We start from the raw sequence: 7,490 nt of genomic DNA, 5'->3' as shown, positions 1-7,490 counted from the left end.
TGTCCACTAAGACTCGGTGGATGTTGAAGTCCCCTGCCTGTATGCTAACTACGAGCGCGTCGTCATGGGGGTGGTAAAGGCGCCGGGCCTCCTCTTCCGAAAACTCGATGCTGGAGCTGTTCCGTCGTATTTCTTCCAATGAGGAGCCCGTTGACTGGACACTTTGCACCGTCCGTAAATAGGTCTTTCTAGCTTTTTTAGACGACCCTGCTGAAGTACTGCCCCCTATTATCATCCGTATGTCCGCTACCGGTGGTCTGGGCCGTTCGTTTTCCCGTCGGGGATTTTGTTCATGGTTTTGATCCGTTCTCTCCTTCCTGACGAACCTCTGCAACCTACCCTGCCTAATGTGGGCCTCAATTTGCTGTTTCAGATCATAGCAATCCGCCGTATCGTGACCATGATCGCCATGAAAGCGACAGTACCTATCTCTTGGCCTTTTATTAGGATCTCCCTTTAGCTTGCCAGGGAACGTCAAAGTCCCTTCGTCTTTTATCTGCATCAAAACCTGGTCAATTGGGGCGGTTAGGGGGTGAAGTTTGTAAACCTTCCCGTAGGCGGCTTGGGTCGCCGATCCTCCCGTCGTTCTGCGGTTCTTGCCCTTTTGTGCCCCTTGTTGGGTTGCATATCTTCCGGTATTTCCCTCTTTTTGGGCTTGTCTTCTCTAGAGAGCAAGGTGTCCTCTGCGTTCATATATTTTGTGGCCCTGTAATACACGTCGGACATAGTCTTTGGGTCATTCTTGTGTAAAGAGAACAGGAACTTACCCTTCCGTAGCCCGTTCGTGAATGCTGCCACGAGTATCTTGTCATCGGCCTCGTCTATCTGGAGGGATTCTCTGTTGAATCGGTCAAGGTATGATCTCAAAGTCTCGCCCTCTCGCTGCCGGATGTTCAACAAACACGCAGTGGATTTCTTGTGCCGGTGACTCCCAATGAAATGGGATACAAACTGCGCGCCGACTTCCTTAAAAGTGCTGATGGAGTTAGGTGCTAGCCTACTGTACCAGTCCCTTGCAGGTCCTTTCAATGTGGTGAGGAAAGCCCTGCACATGACTTCGTCTGGCACACCCTGAAGGTGCATTAGGGTCTTGAAAGATTCCAAGTGATCCAAAGGGTCTTTGGATCCGTCATAGTTCTCGATGTTTGGCATGCGAAATTTCGCAGGAAGGGGGCATGAAGTCACGGGCGCTGTGAATGGCGAATCTGTTCTATGGACTAGGTCGTCCAAGTCGGTAGATATTCGTCCCTTCAAGGCGCTCATCATTACGTCCATACGTTCCCTCATCTGCTGCATCTCGGCTGCGATATGAGGTGGTAGGGAGTCCGAGACGGATGGCGGGTTTGTCTCCGGCCGCTCCGGCCTTGTCGGTACGGTGCTACCTTCAGGCCCGACGACGTTCCTCCCCTCCGGGCTCGCGACTTCCTGGTCCTCCTCTGGTGCACTTTGGTGCGCATTCCTCTGCCGTAGTTACTCTTCTAAATCGCGATTCTGCTTAGTGAGGCGCTCAACAGCAGCAGCAAGCGTCTGAACTTGCCTTTCTAGCGCTGTAGCATGCGGTTCTTCGCCTTGATTGTTGACTGTCACCATCGATCTGGTGAGTACCATGCAACTTTTTGTCTTTGGAATAGAGCAAAGGCTGAATTAGTTTTCCTTTCACTCTCGTTTCCCACAGATGGCTCCAACTGATGAGGTCAAAAATATCACCAATAAGTTGCAAGCACTCTCCAACTCGAATCAAACCTGCAAAAAAAAAACAAAGAGACCTAAAAGAGAGCACCGGTATGGTGCTGGCCAAAAACCCTCCGAAGGTCAAGTTAGAATTTCTTTTCAACCCTAAAGTGCCAGAGTTGAGTCAAATGTGCGTACCTCGAGTCATGGGGGTTTTGGATGTATTTATAGGGGTGTAGAGTCGACTTCCATCCCTTGATTATCAAGCTCTTTCCTTTTATGATTAAAACTCTTTCCATTCTCATACCTTTAAGAATTCCTTTCCTTATGAAATTCCTTTGATTAAGGCTAACGTGTAGTGCAAGAATTCTTTGTATTTATGTTTGCGTGAATCACACTCAGGGCCACGTCAGCGCTAATCACATAGCGTGGTTTGAGGTAGCCTGGAGAGCGACGCATGAATTCTTCTTGTCCGTCTACCACTCATCCGTCCTCTTTGAGTCATATTGCCCGTCACCTTATTGTAATCATACTGGCCATACCGTCATGTTGGTTTTACCCTTATCAATAATCTTGTTTTGTATACGACAAAAGTTCGTCACAATCCAAAGGATAAAATTTGATAGCAAGCATCTTTTTCATCCTTGGCCATGAACGAATTTTGCTTTTACCTTGTCGGATTCTAACAGTTTGTATTCGTTCCCACCAATGTAAGACATACTCTCTAAGTTTATACAAAGCGAGTTTAACTTTCTCACATCACAAATATTCTCATAGTCAAATAAATCCCCTAGATCAAGTAACCAATCAAGAAAATCTTCTTTATAAAAATAACCATTAAAACTTGCAATTATTCTATAAGGTCTATATGAAATTTGCTTACTAATAGGTTGCCCATGAATTATGTCTCCATGACAGTTATCCCTATTGTTTCCATGCTCCAACGACAGCATTCTAACAAAGATATTTGTGAGTGCTAATTGTACGTCACGTAATACTTGCTAAGTTTTTGTCACCAGATATGCTATTGTCTCATACATTAGTCACCAGACCAAGATAAGTCAAGGGTCTGATACCAATTGATACGGGATGCAGAAGCGTCAAAAAGCAGTACACGTCTACCTTTCGAAAAAAAAAAAACAAAACATATTTGCTTCTGAAAATAAATTCGAATACACGAGGGTATTTTGAATCCACAAGGTGAAAGAGTCTGGAATCCACCAAAAAAAATAGAAAGACAAAAGTCTGAATTTTATTGATTGAATAACTGTTAAAAAACGTGTACAGACTTAAGTGCCTATTTAAGGGCTCTGTAAAACTTGACAGACAAGAAAATGTATTCTAAAACAACTCCTAATTGATACCTAACCATAACAAGAACCAAATTTGACCTAAAAAACATCAAAACACCTAAAAACAAGGAAATAAATCACCTAAACCTAAAATAACATTTTTTTACATAAAAATATCAAAATTAAATAATGACAAAAATTAAATTGTAGATTCTATTCTACAACAGATTTGGTTGGGTTTGAACCAATGTGGCTGATACCGTACCGATACCGGGCGTACCGGCCGGTACATACCGTACCGGCCAATGCACCGGTACCGGTACACTTCTATATTGTACCGAAAAAAATACCGAGCGTATCGGCCGCGTACCGGCCATACCGGCCAATTTCGGGCAATACCGGGCGTACCGGCCGGTACAACAAAAAAAAAAAAAAAAAAGCTTTTTTTTTTTTTTTTTTTTTTAGTTTTGTAATTTTTGAATTTTTGTAAAAGCATAATGGTAACTTATTTACATTAACTTCTTAGTATTATTTGTTTTCTTAGTATGCAATGAACAACTAAGCTTTCTATTTCTTATATTGTGTTTTTTTTTTCTTTTATTTAATACTAAAGTCTAAAATTATGAATAATTTATTTTGAATTGAGATAATGTTTTATAATAAACTTTTATATTTACTATAATAAGTGAAATATTATATGTTTATAAATATGGTTCTAGAGATTTTGGTGTGTGTGTGTGTGTGTGTGTGTGTGTGTGTGTATATATATAAAAAGTAGCGGTAAACCCGAAACGGTACACCGGTATTGACTGGTATCCGAAATATATCGTACCGGTGGCCAAACCGGTACAGCTTCCGGTACGGTATTGACTTCCTTGGTTTGAACTGAGGCCGATGATGTAATGGAGTTTTTTTTATAGGTTATTTTGTATGATTAGTGGGTAAGAGCATTATTTTGTTGATATTTGTTGTTGTTTTGGAATAGTCTTCGGCCGGCTATGAATTATCATATTACAAGTTGTTTTATTTATTTTACTCTTCCGATGTATAAGCTTTTAATGAATTGCTTTGCAAAATGATTCTACATTACTGTCTTACTTCTTGATTGTATTGTTCTTTTTAAAGTTCTAGTTTATTGCTTTTCATGGCCAATTCTACACTGCCGCTGCTATTTTCTATTGACATTGCTTGAGTTATGGTGAAGATGAAATATTCTAGCCTAAACAGATACTGAGTTGGTATTAATGAAACATGATGTATTTCCTTAATTCTACCAAATACGTTGTATATGGTGACCCTTTCGCTGACATACCTTGCATCTATTGTCTCTGTCCATGTAATGTGTTTGTTATTAATGGATTTTAAATAGTTTGGGATGAGGGAATGGAATGGAATGAAATAATAATTTTATAATATTCTTCATTTTCCTTATTTGGGAGTTTTAATAGAGAGAATAGAAAGTGCATTCCATTGTTTGGAAGTTCAAATGGGAGGGAATGACATGGGTAGGAAGGAATGCTCATTCCTCTTTATTCTCTTAAAACCTTAAATTTTCATTCTCCCTGAAATTGAGAGGAATGAGAGAGAATAAAATTATATTTAATGATTTTTTTTACTAAAACTCTCAAAATACCCTTATATATTTAACCATTTATTTTAAAATATGGATCCAATAGTAATATTTAAATAAAATGATTTCATTCCTTTTCCTCTATGCTATTCCCAAACAAAACTACTTACATTAAATTCGTTTTCATTTCTTTCAATTCCTTTATTTTAAACTTCCAAACAAGATTACTTAATTCCATTTCATTAATTTCTTTTCCATTTATTTCCCCTACTTAAATACATTTCATTCCATTTCTTTCATTTCCTTCCAATTCCTTTATGATCATTCTATTTTATTCTCTTATGAACTCTGAAATGAAGCTTTTTTTTTTTTTTTGAGAAAAAATCACACACACATACAAGGGATGTGAAAAGGGGTTCTAACACAAGGATACATCACAACTCCACTCAAAAGCCATAGTAACTTTTAAAAGAGAATGTGGCAAGTTATACTACACACAACATACTCTTAATTAGGAATGACAATGGGTTGGGTTCGGGCTGGGTTTTTGCATACCCGAACTTGACACGAGGGTCCGAACCTGCAATCCGAACCCAGCCCGATTATTAAACATATTTTTTTACAGGGCCCAGACCCGCCCCGCCGGGTCCCGCGGGCCCCTTTTTTGAAACATGCCCCAAACTCAACATCAAACCCACGACCAAACAACCAATCTCAAAAATCCCTTCTTTTCAGATCTCCACAACCACACTAAACCAACGGAGGAGATTTCGGATCAAACAAAAAATAAATATAAAGAAGAAGATAAAAATAGAAATGGAGAGAGAAGAGAGTCGTGGCCCTGAGTTGGAGATCAAAGAGAGAGAGAGCTTGAGATCCTCGACCTTGGGTTTTAGATCTAGAGATAGAGGGAAGAGTGCTTAGGTTCAACCATGGAGGCTTAACCTGGGACTGGCTATTGAGCGAGAGAAAGAGACGGAGCTGCCTTAGATGGTGGCTTGTAGCGACGGCTTGTGGTGGCATCAAGTGGGGATGGGACAGCAGAGAACAGATCGGCGGTGCAGAGAACTTGGACAGTGCCGCGGTAGTGCTTGAGAGTGAGTGTGTGAGCTGTGAGATTGAGAGTGAGTGACAGAGTGCTCTTGTGTGAGGCCGTGTGCTGTGTGAGGTATGAGGCCGTGTGCTGTGTGAGGTTTGAGGTGTGTACTTTTGTGAGGCAGTGAGGGTGAGAAGCGTGAGCTGCTACTGAAAAATGAGAGAGTTAGGGTTAGTAAAGCTATATATATATAGGGGGTTTTTAGTAATTGCATAATTAATGGGCCGAGTCCGGGTCCGGGTTTGGGCCGGATTTTTTATAAAACCTGGACATGCTTCGGGTTTTTTTTTTTAAAACCCATATCCGACCCTATTCCTTATTGGACCGGGTAAAACCCGACCCATTAGGGTCCGGCCGGACCGGATACCCACGGGTCGGGCATAAATTGTCATCCCTACTTAATTTTTTCCTAATATCTATGATTTATAATACTATTTCTTCTCTACAAAAAGGACAGGAGATGCCTTGTTTACGTATCATTGGGAAGTACATTAACTATACAACAGGATTTGACCTTAACTAGTTGCTAATCCTTAACCATACTTGATACTCCCTACCAAACCTAGATACTTAAGTAAATATATATATATATGAACAAGTTTGGCAGGTAGGTTTTAACTAATTTCAAACGAATTTAATATTTAGTATGGCCTGTGGTAGCATGCAATGATTCGAAACAGGTCATTCAGCACCCAAAAATAAAATTCCAAACAGGTCTAGCCCAATGGCTGAATTTAGGACCAAATTAAGGAAACAGTGTTGCGCTGGAGAATAGCATGGCCTGGATCTTCTAAAATATCTCGAGGTACCCTGTATGTTGATTATGTGATGAATTATCTCATGCACTATTTTAATTTTTTAATTTTTTTACCTAGTTGAAATAAAATTTAAATTTCAGTTCAATAATAATAGTGCATGAGTTGGAGAAAAATAAAGAAAACCTCCACTACCAACCAGAGCATAAGCACAACAAAACTATGGAATGTATAGCTATTAATATGTGTTTATTTATGAAATTCAATAACCACATAGAGAGTACACGCACAACCACCAACTATATGAGATGGAGTTCGTAGATATAAAATACTATACCAATAAAGCATAATTGTGGCAAAGCTACGGAAGGTAAAATTATTTATGGAATTCCATGACTGCCCAAAGAATACAAGCACAAAACACAAATTGAAAGTTTGAAAATCCAGATTCCTTGCACAAAGCCTTAAATTATTTCTCGGTTCTCTCCTGACCTTCAAGGTTCAACAACATGCCACTGTCAAGACGAGAGATATATTGAGAAGCTATACGTGACTCTGTGGCTTCTGGCATGAGTAGTTCAATAATAACTACCGTCCCATTATCTGGTAGTGCTCTATATATAGCAGGTCCTCAAAAGTTTCTTGCAGTTTTCGTCATTCCAATCATGGAGTATATTCTACAAGTGAAATGCATGCACAAAAATGATTAGTTTTGAAAATATTTACCTAAAAATTTCAGTTATTCTTTATCATATGCATCTACTTTAAACATAAGTATCCAAATTCTACCTTCATTATAATTGCATCCCCTTTAGGTACATTGTGAAACATAACTCCTCCCACATGCTCAATACCTGCATAGAATATGAGTTGTGCTCTTCATTTAGGAAGAATCCATATGAACGTGGTCAGCTTGATAAGAGCATAAGACGATAACTTTAAGTGATATATATATTCATGAATTGTTGTATTCAAATCTTTCTAATATTCAAGTTTCAATTGATTATATGATTAATTTACTTAAGTATTCATGTAATAAAGTTAATCTTAAGTAGGATTTCATAAATTTTAATCGTAAAAAGCTTCTTTATGTATAAACAATTGTA

Source organism: Castanea sativa, chromosome 1 (genome assembly GCF_040712315.1).
Source record: "Castanea sativa cultivar Marrone di Chiusa Pesio chromosome 1, ASM4071231v1".
NCBI lineage: Eukaryota > Viridiplantae > Streptophyta > Magnoliopsida > Fagales > Fagaceae > Castanea > Castanea sativa.
Note: the sequence above shows the minus strand (reverse complement) of the source record.